Here is an 18,870-nt window from a genome sequence, read left to right as displayed (position 1 = left end):
AAAAGTTCTCGTAAAGAACCTGCAGGATTCATCTTGAAAAATAGACACTGAGTTTTACAACCACATGTTCCTAAAAAAATAGGATTACACAGCATCGTTACGGTGGGTACTTCGCCCGGTTTTCGTTTTTATTGTCAGAAACTATTGCTATTAGCACAGCACCACAGAAAGTCGTGCAAAACATACTTATGTGTTTTTTTGTCTATTTCATGGGCAGTCAGTCAGGATCTCCTGTATCTTTTGTCTTTCAACCCTCGCATTTCCTTCTAAAAGGCAAATAATTTGATTTTCTCCCATGTAAAGGAATGCTCTGCAGGTGAACTGTTTACAATTTATTTGCCACAAGATTCTTTGATATGCATTATGTTGCAGACATCAGAATGTTGCAGTGACATGTGATATGTCTTTTGGTGCTAGTTTTCCTACTTAATTCTTCTCTAAATGCAGGATTCCTTTATCCAACCAGTGACAAAAGCTGTTATAACCCCCTTGATAACCTTGGTTTTGAGAGATCCTCCACAGTGGTCCAAAAATTGAACATTTCTGGCTTGAATTTTCCTCCTTGGATCATTGCTCTGGTGGTAATAGTTTTTACTCGGATGAGGAAGAGAACCGAAGATTTGCTGAAAAAGTATGGTTGGTGAAAGGCGCCATTGATGCTTTCCCTTGTAAGGCCTTTTTGTTTCTCACATTTTGTTAAAAAGAATTTGATTCAGTATCAACTGAATTTTCATGATGAAGCAAGCGACGCTCATCTGGACGTCGTCATAACTGTAATTGGCGACAAGCTGCACTGAAAGATAAATTGATTAGCAACAAACTTAAATTGGGTATGAAATACCAAACCTCGGAAACGACATTCCTAAGATCATCTTTTTGCAACTTTAAGATTCAAAACAATAGTTTGATAAATGGGTGATTATCAACCAATGCATTATATAAAATGCATCCAGACGGTAAATTAACTGGTTTATAAATAGTTACATTATTTTTCAATTTTTTTTTTCCTATGTGAATATGTTTCTACTACTTGATGCCTTAAATGCCTTTAGCTTATAGGACTTAGTGATATTTTGTTCTTAATTGTATATATAAGACAATGACATTAAAATCACTGTCAACTTTTGGATCCATAACTTCTGGTTTGAATTACATTGGGTTGTGTTTCTTCGGCCCTCAGTTGTCCTTTTCAGAACATATCTATTGCTCACAATATATCTTAATGTTTTGTGACTTTAATATACACTATAGCATATGTAGTAATGTCAGTCTTCTTATACCAGAATGATTTCCCTAGCATCAAAATGTCATCCTCTGCTTTCGTGGAAATGTGAGTGCATATGTTTTGACCAGATTGACACCTACTATTCATTCATAAATCATGTGTTACCTCATAAATCCATTTCTCCAAATATTTTAATAAAAAAAAGTTATTATAGTACAACTAGCAAATGCAACATATTGACCATGGTGAAAAATTATTGTCTCATACGACGCTCACTTATACGATGGTTTAATGAACCTCTTAAAATTCCAGTCTATTACATAAGGTAATTTAAAACTCATATATGCTAAATAAGAGAAGACTGCATAATTGAAGGAGATTGCACAAACTATCAAGGAGATGGAGTGAAGCAGACAAGGTAGGAATCCCGACAAAGCAATTGATCGGTTTTAGATACGATCAATCTCAATGCTAAGCTTCTGATTGAAAATTCTTGTTGGCTTATTCCATCCTGTACACAACAGAGCTAGGTCTAATGAGCTTGTAGCTTTTGATCAGCTCCAAATCCTGTATCAAGACCCCAAATTTGAGTTGACTACTTTTGATCAGCTAGGTCTAATAAAAAACAATTCAGCCTATCTGAACATACTTATTGATTGCTGAAGGTAATTACTTAATGATTTGCAGTATGTTAACAGATACTTTGTTCAAATGCATAAAATATGCAGCTCTTGCATACATGTATATACTACATGAGTTGATTAATGCTTTGCAGTAGTTTAAACATAAATGTGTTCATGACAAAAGCACATGATGAGAGAGAGAGAGAGGAATTGTCATCCACGAAACAATAAGTGATGAATCTAATTGTAAATGTCTGGCTAGAAAAGATATAGTGATGGGAGATAGATGATGGGAACTTACTAATATCAATTGTGAGAAGACCGTCATTAGCCTTTCAAGTATTCATGTGCAGACATTTGAGGAGGCGGCGTTTTTAACAAAGGTCGCAAAAATTTAGCTGCTCTTTTAAGAATAACAGTTTTTATTAAACTTTTCAACAATAGCGAAAAATAAGAGGGTGCAAGGCCTAAGTAGGAAATCAAAGTGGTTACCCTCCAAATCAAAAGTCCTATGCAGCCCCATTGTTCGCTATTGTTGAAAGATTTCATAAAAACTGCAGTTGTTAAAAAGAGGGAAAAAATCTTTACAAGTTTTATTAAAAACCGTTTCGAAAGAGCATAGCTTTTGCGGCAGAGAGATTTTTGGTGAGAGCTTCCACTTGCATCAGCTGAATTGTGAGGAGAAGTAGCTTTTGTGCTGATGTTGATGGAGTGGTTCTGTTGACTATTGTCTCAAAAGCAATGTTGCTTTCGGTGACTTTGTTTATTTGAAAACCTATTGCTGCCTTATTGTATTGTTAATATTGGAGCACAAATGTTAGACAAAGTGAATTGGCAGAAGGTGGAAAGCAAAGTGCAAATATAGTATTTGGCATTGGCAGACAAAGTGAAATGGGAAGGATTTGCATGTGGGAGGCAATCGTTCATGGTTGCCCTTTGGCCTTTGGTTTGTTTGAAGAGCCAACTTCCTTGGCTATAAATGAGAAGCATGCAGCCAGCATTTGATAAGAGAAGAGTAGAGCTGCAGAGAGAGAAGTTAGCAGAGAAAGAAAAATAAGAGTTGGGCAGCAAACATTTGTTGTTGTCGTTGGTTATTTTTCCTTTTCTCTAAAATTGTACTCAATTTGTATTCTCCTTATATTCTTGAGTGTGTGAGCTTGGGTATATTTGGGGCTTGGGTTTCTGAGTGTTAAACACTATTGTATTCTCTCATTGATTATAGTGGAATACTCCGTCGTCTCCAAACTGGATGTAGGCATTGCCGAACCAGTATAAATCTTGGTGTTCTTGTTGGTGTTGTTTTTGTGTTCATTATTTTATCTCCTGCCAGGTGTTAATTTTTCACTCGAAATTGGTTGACGCTTCCGCACAACAGGTTCATCATCATGATTTGATTGAGTTCTTCCAAGTCTTCATCGTGCACCAAACGAAACCCACACTTCTTTATACCCGGCCAATATATTTTTCTAATTCTTCGACTGGAATCTCCATATGGTACCCAAATGTGAGAAAGAGTTTCGACTGAAATCTTCATCTGATTCCGATTTGTGTGCTTTACATAAGAAAAACAAGATACCCAAAGGTGAGGTGACACAAGATGGCGTCTTTTAATATAAAACTCCTTATACAAGTCGTATGAGAAAAAGGGCCGACATCTAATTTCAAAAATCTTAGAAAGGTCATGAGGTGGATTTGGGTAATCTTCTTCAATGACAGCACATAAAGCAATCCAAATCGGCGTGGTACATGGTGGTAGCTCCACAATTAAGGAATCTCCTACACTTTGCTTATTGAACCACTCTGGAATTCTACTTCCAGGTATTACAATTTGGAAACCACGCCTACGTTGTACCTGTACCTGTATAGGTTAGTAACTTGTTTATTATTATTATAGCAAACAACCAGAGACAAAGAGACAGAGAGAGAACCTGAAGGACTCTCCAATCCATAGCAATCCTGAGCATTCCAAGTAATTGACTATCATTGCAGTCTTCATTCTCAACCAATCCAAAGCAACTCAACTTAATAGAACGGTCGCTTCTGCCAAACTTTGGAAACATTTTTAAGGAAGTGCAATCGTCTGTGTATATTTGAATAGAGCAGAAGTCTTCATTCTCAACCAATCCAAAGCGGAGATGGGGCAATTGTTGAAGCCTTTGGCACCCATTCACCCAAAATGACCTAAGCTTAGAAAGACATCCAATGCTTGCAGGAAGGCTAACAAAATTGTTTCTACTAAGGTTTAATTCTTCTAAAAAGGGAAAGCAGCAGAAATCAACTGGAATATCCCCTTCACAAAGACTACAGTCACTCAGATCCAATCCCTTCAAAGACCATAAACCATGTAGCGAACCCAACACAAAAGCCTTTCTTTGGAGGCCCCACCAAAACCTTGATTTATTAGGATGGTATCTATGTTCGAATAGAGTGTGGTAGCGCAAATTTCCAATGGAGCCTGACTGTTTTATGGCATCACTATGCATCTGCAACATTAAGCGGCCCACCTCCCGCCTGTTTTGTGGGCGTTTGTCACTGTATGAGCATCCATCCACACATAGCACTTCAAGAGACTTCAAATTACAAATTTCGCTCGGAAGACCCAAGAGATTTTCACAATTGCTTACATCCAGAAAAGTAAGGCCAAGAAGACGTCCAATTGATGAAGGTAATTTCTCAATGGGCGTCCCACTCAAACTAAGCATTGACAAATTTTCCATTTGTCCTGAAAATTCTGGAATCTTTTTCAGTTTTGAGCAACCTTGAACACCGAAATATATAAGAGAATCCATTTCTACCTCCCTTGGAAGACTCTTAACACTTTTGCATCCATTTAGAATTAAATATGTAAGCCATTTGAGAAATGCAATGGACGGGTGAATCTGAACTAAATTCGCACACCCTTGAAGATTCAACACCTGGAGTTTTGGAATGCTAGTGAAATTTGGGGTTGTTGCCAAGTTTTGAGACCAACTAAGGTCCATGTATTTCAAATTGGGCAAGTCCTGTACAATAATACATGAAAAATAGTAGAATATATAATTAGAAACCAGAAAACTTAAACTTTTACTCTCTTTTTTCAAAAAATTCATAAGATGGCATATGGTCAGTAATCTTACAACTCCTTTATCCCAGAGCCCAACTAGTTTGCTGTCCTGCATCTCAAGTGAAACAAGTTTATTCGGTTGAAATTTTGATAGGAGATATTTGGAAGGATACCGATTCCATTTCATAATTCTTAAGGAATAAGGAAGAATTATGGGGATTGAGGAAATGATCACATTATCAACTTCGAGAAATTTCAGGTTAATCATCTTAGGGCCAGTTTGGCATTGATGTGCTGTGAAAATAATTGCTGTCAGATTTGCTGTGAGAGAAATCAACTGTGAGGGAAAGCAGTTTGGCGTTTGGTAAATTTTTTGTTAAAAGTGTTGTTGGTATTGATTTCCTCATAATCAGAAAATGATTGTGACATAATCATTAAACCCAGCGCCTCTTCGAAATTGATTCCTGCATAATCAGAAAATGAAAGCACCTCATTAGCTGCTTTCCCTTATAGCTTTCTCTCACATCAATTTTTAACAATAAGTGATTTTCTCACAGTTTACCAAACGGGTTGGACTTCTCAAATTTTTTTAAAAATCACTTATCACCCCAAATAAGCAATGCCAAACGGGCACTTAGAGAATGCTTCACAATTCCAATCCGCCTTTTCAAGTTCTGCCATGCTTAAGGCAATGCCTTGAATTTTGTTAGTTGCCTGTAATAAAGAAAAGAAAAGGAAAACTTAATTTCACATGTAAGTCTAATATTGAGTTAAAAAGAAATCATATTTCTTTAAATTAAAAAAACACAAATAAAAATTGGTACTTTCTACATCACTTCTTACCGTATTGTTTTTCAATACATGAATGATGTCATTATGATGACACAATCGACTGCGTCCACCGGGCTCTTCAGGAGACTCTTGACGAACAATTTCAAATGCCATTTCTTGTATCAAATCATGCATCCCAACAATGTTAACTTTGTTTGAAATATCAATAGTTAAGAGCGACTTCTCAACCAAAGCATTTATCCCACCACAACGGTCACAACTGTCTAGTATTTCAATTACTTCATTCTTGTACTTCCCCTTAAGGAAAAATGCAACATCAAGAAATATATTCTTGTTCATCTCATCTAGTCTATCAAAACTGATTTTGAGCAAATCGATAATTGTTGACTCAGGAATTTTCCGTAGCTTATCCAATTCACTTTTCCATTCATCTCGATCTCTCTTATACACAGAGCATCCCAAAATTTTAAGAGCTAATGGAAGGCCTCCAGCACTACGAAAAAAAAAAGAATTATGGGCGAGTATATCAGCCCCTACTAGTTCAAATAGGGGCGGAAAAGTCAATACAACCGCCCCTAACAAAAGGAGGGGCGGAAGTGGTAAACGCCCCTAACAAAAGGAGGGGCGGAAGTGGTACACTACTACAATAATTGGGTTTGGACACAATTTTTATTAGTGCTCTTCAATGCAAAAAACCACAAATATATGTGCTCTATGCCAATAACCACGCTGCAGCCACTTTTAAATTGTCGGTTGTCTATATAGGAGTTTCCATTGGTTATAGGGCACAAATTTGTCGTCAGTGTCCACCTTTGTAAAGCACAAAAACTGATCTTTGTGCTTAGTATTCTGACGAGCTAACTCAATTGCTTTATCATTGATTGGACTGTTGTAATGGCACAACTTAACAATTGTGCTCAATACTGAATATTTTAGTTAAAAAAAAAAATTAAAGGCCAGTGCTTACGCATTACACTGGATTCCACCCCATTCACATCCTAACTCATACAATTAATTGTGTGTGAGTAAAATTATTGAAGATTGGTACCAAAACGAAGCCATTCTTCAAAACCGTATACAGTGAAGTATATCAAACCAAGCAAAATGTTACAAAATATGTACATGACAGTCAGAATTCGAATATGTTTATTAATCAAATTTACAAGTTAACGCAATATCTAAAATATAATGTGAAACAATACCAAAAATAGTAAAGATAACTAACTAGAGTTTTGAAAATATGCATCCAACTTTGAACGTGTAGAGCATCCAAGTTGAAATCCTCCAAAAACCTGGTTTATGCAAAGCCAAAAACAAAAAATAGTCAAGATAAGTTGTATAACAATAAGGATAACTAACTAGAATTTCGAGGAGTACCAGAGAAAATATACATCCAACATCGAAACCTTGACAGAAGAAAAAAAAATTCTGGACTCAAATCAAAATCTGTTTCCCATCCAGGAATATCAAACCACATATTTGTTCTTCCAAAAGAATATTAAACCAAGGGTCTATTTATTATTTTGGTTCTGTCATGTTATTTGGTATGTTGCAAGGATTTAGATATTGAAGTTCTATGAGCAACCTAATAGCAAAATTTTGACAATTTTTGAGTGCTTCCTTACAATCTATCTTTTAAATTGGTGGTTCTATAACTTGTTTTGCATATGTTCTTCTATAACAAGAGTAAACTTTATTCTTGTAAATTTGTCTTTCTTTTTTGCCGATTATTAGAGACACTTACTTATTAACCATTAATTTTGGCTATGCTCAGGAGATTAAGACACTCACACAGACTTTAATTATGTTATCATATCATAGTTAAAGTATAGGTAGCCTACAGAGACTTCACAATATTCACCAAATCTCATTAAACAAAATTCATAAATTCACTACCCAGGAACGAGGAGGCTTACCTGCATACCCAACATTCAGATGTCAGGAAGGAAGGCAGAGCAAAGAGCAACTCACGTCCGAGAAAACCCCAAAATTCAACTTTCTCCAGATATCAAAATAGCCTACAAACTGAAATTCAATGTCTCTGCCATAATAAATACCCAAACCAATTTGTATTTAAAAACACACAACCAATTTGTATCTAAAAAATCCAACCAAGAAACTGTGCAAAAATAAGCAAAAATAAAATAGGGATTTCCTAACCCTTTTTTTCAGCAACCAAAAGGAAGTCCCAACCTAAAATCAGAACCAAACATATATGTCAAAACTTATACATGCAGACACGAACCCACAAAAGCTACAATTAATTCTTACCTTGTAGATGAGAGAGCTAGGATGCAGAGAGTCAGGAAACCCAAGCCAAAATCAATATGCAAGAGACAATTTAAAAAACAATAAACCAAATCAAACAAAGATCAGATCCAAAAATCCCAAAAAAAATAAATTCAAACCATCATTTGGACTCAATCCCAGATGCAGTGAGATCCAAGAGAGGTGGATCGAGAGTTGAGAGAGAGAGAGAGAGAGAGAGAGAGCGCGCGCGAAAGCGAGGAGTGAGAGCGACAGCGAGAAAAAAAGAAAAGAAAATTGAAAACAGTGAGAGCTCTAGGCACGGTTTAAAGTTTTCCATGCCTCATGAAAATTATTATTTTGTTATAGTTTTTTTAAAAATATAATATTAAGCACAAATTGTTATAAGCGTGTCCTAAAGTTACTAGCATATTAATAAAAAAAAAAATTTGGCATTTCCACAAAAACTACTTAAAAAATATATACTAAAAGCATGAAAATCAAGAATTTTGTTTGAAAATAGAAATGGTGTACATTTGACCATTTTATATAAACTATAATATGCGTGCAAAACAAAATATTTAGGCACGAAAGATATAAATGTGATCTATATGTTCAATTTCTTAGTTTATAAGATATGATGTGACTTAAAGAGACACAATTTTTTAGTATTCGTGCTCTATGGGCAACCTGAAGAGACACAATTGCATTATTTGTGCTCTATAGGCACCATACTTTGAAATGTGTGCAACACAAAGGCACACAAATTTAGTATCCGTGCTTTATATAGGTAACAATATTTTTTTTAACAAAAAAGTATATATATATAGAACAATTAGGCACAAAAGTTGTCAATTTGTGCTCTCTAAAGGCCATGAAAGTTGTGCCTAAATTAACTAAGCACAATAATTTTCTTCTTCTATTCAAGTTGGACACGAAACTATTGTGTCTTCTCTGCATATGACACAAATACTGCATATATGTGACCAATGTAAAAAAAATGACATAACAATTTTTTTTGTGGCCTTTGGATCGTGGTTTTTACCCAATTTTTTAGTAGTGGTAAACGCCCCTATAACTAGCGCCACTAAAAATAAATAGGGGCGGAAAGGTCGTTAAAACCGCCCCTAATGTTGTGTGTGCCACGTTGGCAATTAATCCTCGAAAAAACAATAGAGGCGCCTATTAACGCCCCTACTGTTGATTGATAATAAATTATTATTAATTATTAGAGCACATTTATACGCCCCTAATGTATTTAAAATTCATAAATAGATTTACATCCACCTCTAATCCATATAATCCAGGAGCATATCCATTCGTTCATTTTTTTTTTTTTGCTGGAAATTTTTTAATTTGTTATAATCAACATTTAATTGGTGATTCAAACACATTCTAACTAATTAATTGTAGAAAATTAAATACTTGTGTAGAACATCAAATATATTTTCATAGATATGTCAAACAGTAAGGAGGCTCAAGCCATTCAAACAATATAATCAAATATCCAAGTACCATAGGCGTCCAAAGCCACCAAACAATAGTAGATAACAAAGTATCAAATAAGTACCCGACATCCAAACCCATCCCAAAAAGTGCTAAAATAAGAGTAGGACTATGAGCCCTCTGATTTGAAAATGGAATTCTGCAAGATGTCTTCATGGAGCATCTCTCAAGATAAGGCATTGGCCATTGATGAATGCTAACCCACTGAATACTGCAATAAACTCAAATAAAACTAAATCATACACAAATCTGCAGCTAGTCCAAAAATATATGAAATCCTCACCTATCTGCAAATTCATAATCCCAGAAGAAATTGAAAAGTTGAAAACCTGCACAGATCACAACCCCAAATTGAAAATATAAATTAGCAAAACTCAAACACTAAATAATAAAAAAATTCTTTGGTCTATACAAAACCAATTTTCAAGTACACCGAAAATAGAAAACGAAGCTATCAGATTTTAATAACCTAACCATTTTTAACAATCCATATACGAACAAGAGAATCAAAAAGACAAATTTCTCATACCTTCAGCTATCAATTACGCTCAACTTAAACTACAAAATTGCCACTTTCAAAGATCAATAAGACACAGCCCCTGCAAATAAAACCAAAACCCAAATGAATTAGTAGTCTTGAGATCTCAGAAGAGTCAGTAAACAAAGATAAACAATGAGAACATCGGCGACAAGTTCCCAAATTTAACCCTAAAATCAAATTGAAGAAATGTCAATTGATTTGCTCAAAACTATTTACCATAATCCAAAACAGACACCAAACCCTAGATTTCTTTACACATGACAGAACTATAAATTGATTAAAAGCTGGGCAGGAAGAAAGGGGCTTACCGGTCACCGTTGTCCGTGGCGATGGAGCCATTGGAGAGAACAGAGAGCCTCAGTGGTGAGAGGAAGAGAGATTATAGCTGAAGAGAGGAGTGAGCCAAGCGAGAGAGAAGAGAACGGTGGGCGAGGGGGATAGAAGATTTTTGTTTTTTGGTCTGGGGAGAGAAGATTGAGCGAGAGATTGTTTTTAGGGTTCGGGTTTGGGGAAAATTTAAAATATCCCCGCCTCTCATTTTAATTTTCCACGCAAGAGTGAACATAGAACTTGGAAAAAAAAAGGTGGGGTGAAGGGGGAAGGGGGAGAAGAACGATTGCTAAAGAGAGGAAAGAGAGAGAATTGGTCTTGGGTAGTGAAAGTAGTAATAATATATTAATATTAGGGGCGGAATCAAAAAATAATAAATATAATATAACTACTAGGGGCGCTTGTTGGGGTCCTTATTGATTCCATATGCCAGCTGTAGATGCGCATTCAGTAGGGGCGCTTCTGTCTGCCTCAAATATTGCTAATAGGGGCGCATAGTTTTTCCGCCCCTAATTCATCATTAATAGGGGCGTATCCAAAGTTCCGCCCCAATTAGAGCGCCGCTAATAATTCAAATTTTGGTAGTGCAGCATAATTTACAAAGCACTTAGACAATTCCCAAAAACCTTCCTCAGGCTCAAATTTTTTAAAGGCGTTCCGACTAAAGAGCTTAAGAGCATCATCATCACCTAATCCCTCTACCTTATATTATATCTCCATATCATGCTTTTTAACCAACCGTTCATCTCTAGTTGTAATGATGATTATACTCCCCTTACCAAACCAATCCTTTTCCTTAGCAAATTTCTCCAGTTGGCTTGATGCATTCACATCATCAAGAATGAGAAGAACCTTTTTATTACATAAGCAAGTCTTAATGAAATAGGTCCCCCACTCTTCATCCCAAACTTGAGTAATTTGTTCTTTCAAGATGGGGGAAAGCAGCTGTTTTTGTAGATCAACAAGACGATTACGTTCAGAAGCCTCTCTAACATTAGTAAGAAAGCAGCTAACTTCAAAATGAATAGAAATGCTTTCATAAACAAGCTTAGCAATGGTTGTCTTGCCAATGCCTCCCATCCCCCATATCCCTACAAAGCGAACATCATCTGTAGGATCTAAAAGCAAATCCATTTGCTCACGTGTAAACTTAATTCCCACTAACTCTGTGGAATCTAACAATTTGAATGTGCGATGCACTTTCCCCCACACCCATTCAACAATCTTTTCAATGAGCTTTCTTTCACACCTACAAGGAAGAACAATCATTAAGTCAAAAGTATAAGCCATAGATATATGGAAAACCCAAGTATATATGGAGAAGTTGCATGCTTACTCATTCTTTGAATCCAACCCAGATAAATTGGCAACTTCTGTTAAAGCAGCTCTCCAACACTTCACCTTTTCTATGTCTTCCCTAAACCTTTTCTCATGCTCAACGAACGCACCTGCAAAACTTCCGCTTTGTTTTCGTACATCAGAGGGATCCACATTATAAAACACTGGCAGAACTGTGCCGTTGGATTTCATGCATTGGAGAATCTTTGTAAGTTCCTCCAAGCACCAGGAAGAAGAAGCATAGTTTTGCGAGAGAACAACGATTGCAAGCCTTGATTCTTGGATTGCTTTGAAGAGCTCAGAAGAAATGGTTGTCCCTCTCTCAAGCTTTGGATCATCCTTGAATGTTTTAATGCCCCTGTGCTGCAATTCGTGGTATAAATGGGACACAAAGCTATTTCGAGTGTCTACACCCCTGAAACTCAAAAACACATCGTAGTTCCATTGAGGAGGAGCCGACTGATCAGCTGAAGGATGAAAAGGAGAGGCTCTTTGGGAGCTCAACGCCATTGGAAATCTGCTACTGCTGCTGTAAACACTACTCAATGAAACAAGAACTTGGCTAATTAAATATTCAAAAATCCAAACACTCAACTGAATAAATACGAAGATGATCATAAATGGCTTGAAAAATGAAAAAGATTGAAATTGAAATTTGGTAAATGAAAAATTAATAAACCCGAGGAAAATTACTTGCGTTGAAGGCATATAATGCAGCAGAACAAGTTTCAGAGCAACTGGGTAAATTTAGATAGTCAAACATGGTGTCAATTTGGACCATGTCTACTTCCAATTCAGCAGAGAGAAATTCAACATTAAACGACCAATTTCAACATTAAATCAAAAATACTATGTCAACTCAAATAATGGGTGAACTAAAAAACTCAAATACTTTATCTTAATGTTACCTGAACAAAGCAATTATGAAATGGAGACAAAGCCAGATAGAATTGGTAAGACCAACAATAATAAGCTAACAGCCTCAGAAAAGAGACAGAGAAAGAAAGAGGGAGAGTATTGGCGAGGCGAGCACACGGTTTCTCTTGGGTCAATGATCGGGCCAATTATTTATTTTTATTCTTGGTGTGGTGATAATTTTTTATTTATTTATTTATTTTATTTTATTCATGGTGTGAGAAAAGGAAATTACTTGATATTTCCCTCAGATCAATCAATAATATAATTTTTTTGTTAAAGCATTTAAATAGACCGTCTGTCTATCACGGCTGATTAATATTCCCAATAAGAAAGGTGTAGGAAATTACCCGAACAACACCCTCCGTAGCTGACAAAACAAGAATATCTGAACAAGAAAAAGAAAGGTACTTCTTTAATTTCTTCAATGTTCCATTTATGAGTGATTGGAGCAAAGTAAATCAACATATGATTAATCAACAAAAGACTATTTTCTTTTCTTCGGTAATAATCAACTATAGACTTTAATTTCAGGCATTATATTGAGCTTCCAAAATTAAAGTTAATTACGTTGATTTAACCCGAAAAGAAAAAAAATCAACACCCCAAGCACTCCGCTCAGATTTATTGGATTTGTCAAGGGAAAAACAACAATTAAGCCAAAATAATATAAGGAGTACTAGGATTTCTCTCAAAAAAAAAATTTAGGAGTTGTAGACACTACTATAAAAAACACTTTGTGCGACGAAGTATGTTTGTTGCGCAAAGTACAATTTCGTCGCGCAAACTTTGCGCGACGAACTTTTGGTCGCGCAAACTTTGCGCGACGAACTTTTGGTCGCGCAAGTTCTGTCGCGCAAAACACGTCTCGCGCAAGTTTGCGCGACGAAAATTACTATTCGTCGCGCAAAGTATTTTTGCGCGACGAACGATAATAACTTTGCGCGACGAACACTAACGTCGCTCAAAGACACTTTGCGCGACGAATTCTAACTACTTTGCGCGACGAATAATAGCAACCTTGAGCGACGAATAGTACCACTTTGCGCGACGAATATTATCTACTTTGCGCGACAAATATTATTTACTTTGCGCGACGAACCTTAACGTCGCGCAAATATACTTTGCGCGACGAATCCTAATGTCGCGCAAAACTTTGCGCGACGAAATATTTATTTTTTTTCAAAAAAAATTTTAATTGAAATATTTATTTTTAAAAAAAACAATTTAATTAAAAATAAACTAGTTAGTTTGCGCGACGAAATATTTTGTTGCGCAAGGATTTTGACATTTTGTTTTATTATTTCTCTTATATCAATTTCATTATATTAATTTTTTCAAATTTTTACTTTTTAAATTTAACTTAATTGTATGATTTTATTTTTTTAATTACTTTAATTTAAATTGACATATTCAAAATAAAATTACATATGAAAAATAGTGGTCAAATTATCCAATATATATAATATTCAAATGTACACATAAATTAACAAAGTACAATAATAAAATCTACAAGCCTATTGTGATGGTAGTGACGGAGGATATGTTTTTCGACTTTAGCCGTCAAAGTCTCGACAATTCCCTACAAAAAAAAAAACAAATATTGTCAAATATCAAAAAAATAACATAAAATAATAACAAAAAATTGGCATAAACTCAAAACTAACTCTAAAAACACATATTATTGAAAAAAATTTAACATTTGGAGAGAATATACTATTTGACAAGATTTTGAGTGAGTGAGAATGAGAGGGAGAAGTGAGTGTGAGAGAATTAGAGAAGATAGTGAGAGAGAGAGATGAAAGAGTGAGTGAGAGTGAGAGATGATGAAAAGAGAGATAAGAGAGTGAGTGAGAGTGAGAGATAGTGAAGAAAGAGATGAGAGATTAAGTGAGAGGAGTGAGTGTGAGAGAAAGGGTAGGATTTGGTGAGAGATAGTGAAGAAAGAGATGAGAGATTAAGTGAGAGGAGTGAGTGTGAGAGAAAGGATAGGATTTGGGGAGAGGGAAAGTGAGAGGAGTGAGTGTGAGAGAAAGGGTAGGATTTGGGGAGAGGGAAAGAGAGAGGAGAGGTAAGAAGAGTAGAAGACATTGAGAAAATGGTGGAGGAGTTATGTTGGTTTTAAAAACCGGATTACTTTGCGCGACGAAATAATATATTGGTCGTGCAAAGTCTTTAAAAAAAATTAAAAAAAATTTCCAATTTTTGGTGCCCGCCAAATTTTTAGGGTTTTGCACGACGAACTTTTGGTCGCTCAAAGTTTTGCACGACCAAAATATTCCCGCGTCCCATTTTTGGTACCCGCCAAATTTTTCGAGTACACTTTGCGCGACGAAATAATATATATTGGTCGCGCAAAGTCGTAATTTTTTTTTTTCAAAATTCCCATTTTTGGTACCCGCCCAAATTTTTCACGTACACTTTGCGCGACGAAAAAATATATATTGGTCGCGCAAAGTCGTGAATTTTTTTATAAAAAAATTCCCATTTTTGGTACCCGCCCAAATTTTTCGAGTATGCTTTGCACGACGAAATACTATATATTGGTCGCGCAAAGTCATAAATTTTTTTAAAAAAAATTCCCATTTTTGGTACATGCCCAAATTTTTCGAGTATACTTTGCGCGACGAAATACTATATATTGGTCTCGCAAAGTCGTAAATTTGTTTTTTAAAAAAATACCCATTTTTGGTGCTCGCCCAAATTTTTAGAGTATACTTTGCGCGACGAAGTACTATATATTGGTCCCGCAAAGTCGTAAATATTTTTTTTTTTTTTTAAAATACCCGCCAAATTTTTCGACTATACTTTGCGCGACGAAACACTATATATTGGTCGCGCAAAGTCGTAATTTTTTATTTATTTTTAAATTCCCATTTTTGGTACCCGCCCAAATTTTTAGAGTATACTTTGCGCGACGAAATACTATATATTGGTCGCGCAAAGTCTTTAAAAAAATTTTAAGCTACTAATAAATTTATATACTTCGAGATCATTTACGCCAAAATTCAGAAAAAATAAACATTAAGAGATCAATTAATGGGACAAAACATTTCGACGGTTATAAAAGAAAAATCAAGATTTAACGGTTATTTCAACTCTAATTTTGATGATTTTTTACAGCTACACTCCTTGACCCTATATGAATACAATGACTGCATTCAATCGTCAATTTAAAATATTTACACTAGTAGATACCACAAAATCTTATGTTATATTTAATAAAAGTATAAATAAACTCTTAATTGTTAGTGAATAATTGTTTTCATGGGATATGTATTCTATGAAACTAGTTTTAACGATCTAACCGTCAAATTTGTTTGTTTATACTTCGAGATCGTATACCCCAAAAATCAGAAAAAATAAACATTCAGAGATCACGTTATGGGACAAAACTTTTCGATGGTTATAAACAAAAATCACAAGTTAACGGTTATTTTAACTCCGATTTTGATGATTTTTTATAGCTACACTCCTTGACCGTATATGAATACAATGGATCAATTTGATCTTCAATTTAAAATATTTTCACTAGTGATACCACAAAATCTTATGTTGTATTTAATGAAAGTATAAATAAACTCTTAATTGTTAGTGAATATATTGTTTTCATGGCATACGCATTCTACGAAACTAGTTTCAACAATCCAACTGTCAAACTTGTTTGTTTACACTTCAAGATCATATACGCCAAAAATCGGAAAAAATAAACATTCAGAGATCAAGTAATAGGACAAAACTTTTTGACGGTTATAAGTGAAAAATCATGATTTAACGGTTATTTCAACTCTGATTTTGATGATTTTTTACAGCTACACTCCTTGACCCTATATGAATACAATGAACCAATTCAATCGTCAATTTAAAATATTTACATTAGTGGATACCACAAAATCTTATGTTATATTTAACAAAAGTATAAATAAACTCTTAATTGTTAGTGAATATATTGTTTTGATGGCATATGTATTCTATGAAACTAGTTTCAACGATCCAACCGTCAAATTTGTTTGTTTATACTTTGAGATCATATACCCCAAAAATAAGAAAAAATAAACATTCCGAGATCACGTAATGGGACAAAACTTTTCGATGGTTATAAACAAAAATCATGATTTAACGGTTATTTTAACTCCGATTTTGATGGTTTTTTTACAGCTACACTCCTTGACCCTATATGAATACAATGACTCAATTTGATCTTCAATTTAAAATATTTTCACTAGTGATACCACAAATCTTATGTTGTATTTAATGAAAGTATAAATAAACTCTTAATTGTTAGTGAATATATTATTTTGATGGCATATGCATTCTACGAAACTAGTTTCAACAATCCAACCGTCAAACTTGTTTGTTTATACTTCGAGATCATATACGCCAAAAATTGGAAAAAAATAAACATTCAGAGATCAAGTAATAGGACAAAACTTTTCGACGGTTATAAACAAAAAATCACGATTTAACGGTTATTTCAATTTCGGTTTTAATGATTTTTTACAGCTATAGTCCTTGACCCTATATGAATACAATGAACCAATTCGATCGTCAATTTAAAATATATATTTTCTAACAAAAACCCAATCCGAACTACAATAATATATTTTTCTAACAAAATAATTTATTTATTTTTGTAAAGACTTTGCGAGACGAAGATTATTATTTCGTCGCGCAAAGTCATCCAAAAAATTTTAAAAGCAATTTTTTATTTTATTTATTTTTGTAAATACTTTGCGAGACGAACGAGAATTCGTCGCCCAAGACTTTGTGCACCGAATTTTTGTCTTTCGTCGCGCAAAGTCATGCATAGATTTTCAAAAATAAATTTTTATTTAATTTATTTTTGAAAATACTTTACGAGACGAAATAAACTTCGTCGCACAAGAATTTGTGCACCGAACTTAAGTGTTTCGTCGCGCAAAGTCATGCATAGATTTTTAAAAATAATTTTTTATTTAATTTATTTTTGAAAAGACTTTACGAGACGAACCACACTTCGTCGCGCAAGAAGTTGTGCACCGAATTTAAGTGTTTCGTCGCGCAAAGTTACTTTTCGCGACGATGCTTTGTCGTCACGCAAATGTTTGTCGCGCAAAGTGACTTTGTGCGACGATTTGTGTTTCGTTGCGCAAAATGTAGTCGCGTAAGACTTTGAGTGACGAATTTTAATTTTCGTCGCGCAAAGTCACTTTGTGCGGCGAATTGTGTTTCGTTGCGCAAGGGTTTTTTTTTTACTAGTGAGATTTATGGTCGCCAGGTATTTCAAGGAGAAAAACAAGAATTTACCCAATTAATAGAACACAACTAGAGGCACAATGGCAGCAAAGGTAAAATTAACAACCTTAAGGGTTGGATACTCAAAATTGAACTTCATTCCAATTGTTATCTTGCGTAGCGTAGCAACTACTTTTTAGTGTATTTAAATTGTTCTGAAATGTTGTCCCTTTACATTGTTCTAGCCTTCCCATTCTACTTCTTTAGAGCATCTCCAAGGGAGATGTAAAATGTAAAATGTTAAATTTGAATTTGATGGCTTATGTGGCAATTTGATACTTTGAAAAAAATTGAACTCTACCCGAAATGCCAAATATCATATTATTTTAATATTTTTAAAAGCAAATGGGCCCATATGATGCATAAGGTTTGAAAAAATAGTAAATGATAATGGGGTCCATGACTAAAAAATTATTAAAATAATATTTGACATCAAGCTTATGATATGTTATTTTAAACATATTTCTTCTAGCCATCAAATCCATGTAGGATTTGACTATTCCGTTGGAGAAACTTTAACTTTCAATTTTTGTCATTTCATGTCATTTCACTAATACAACATGATATATTTATGACGAATTAGAGATGTTTAATGAACTTTCTTCTTAAAATTTTCAATTAAATAAAAAACTTGCTAATTGATTATATTGACGTAGCATTAGATTTATGGTATTTGATTTTTTTTTTACATGTCTTTTCTGCCACGAGTTGCTGTAAGCTAATTGCTTGTAATAGTACCAGTAAGTACCATAATATTTTTGAAAGACAAGTACTAATTTATTTTCCAGTGTAGTATCGTCACGACTCACTCCTATCATAGTAACTAATACATATCCAATTTTTTTTCCCATATAAATAGAGGGAAATATCAAGCTTTTTTATATATCAAAATATCAAGCTTTTTTTGGGTTCTGTTGAATGAAAGAACATTTTAATTGATTAAAATAAAGGGAAAGCTCAATGATCATTTACTTATTGTAAAATTTTGACCTAATCAGCGTAGCTGATTGATCTGATTTTTAATTAATTTCATGAG

The 18,870-nt window shown here is 34.5% G+C and overlaps 1 long non-coding RNA gene and 1 pseudogene across 2 annotated transcripts; both read right to left on the bottom strand.

Moving 5' to 3' along the window:
* Positions 1 to 1,478: 1,478 nt before the first annotated feature.
* On the bottom strand, positions 1,479 to 12,690 carry LOC148291207 (TMV resistance protein N-like; annotated as a pseudogene). Its single transcript, XR_015826352.1, has 11 exons — positions 12,554 to 12,690; positions 11,644 to 12,183; positions 10,896 to 11,556; positions 9,501 to 9,640; positions 5,735 to 6,176; positions 5,530 to 5,605; positions 4,965 to 5,164; positions 3,777 to 4,850; positions 3,224 to 3,700; positions 2,150 to 2,562; positions 1,479 to 1,792 (listed from the first exon to the last, which is right to left on the bottom strand). The product of XR_015826352.1 is annotated as a TMV resistance protein N-like (transcript).
* On the bottom strand, positions 6,807 to 8,250 carry LOC110760038 (uncharacterized). The gene is made up of 3 exons (XR_015826051.1): positions 7,955 to 8,250; positions 7,600 to 7,876; positions 6,807 to 6,975 (listed from the first exon to the last, which is right to left on the bottom strand). It is a non-coding gene; the product is annotated as an uncharacterized LOC110760038 (long non-coding RNA).
* Positions 12,691 to 18,870: the final 6,180 nt, after the last annotated feature.

This window comes from Prunus avium, chromosome 8 (assembly GCF_965620075.1).
Source record: "Prunus avium chromosome 8, drPruAviu1.hap1.1, whole genome shotgun sequence".
NCBI classification, from domain to species: domain Eukaryota; kingdom Viridiplantae; phylum Streptophyta; class Magnoliopsida; order Rosales; family Rosaceae; genus Prunus; species Prunus avium.
Note: the sequence above shows the minus strand (reverse complement) of the source record. Positions and strands in the feature narration are given on the sequence as shown.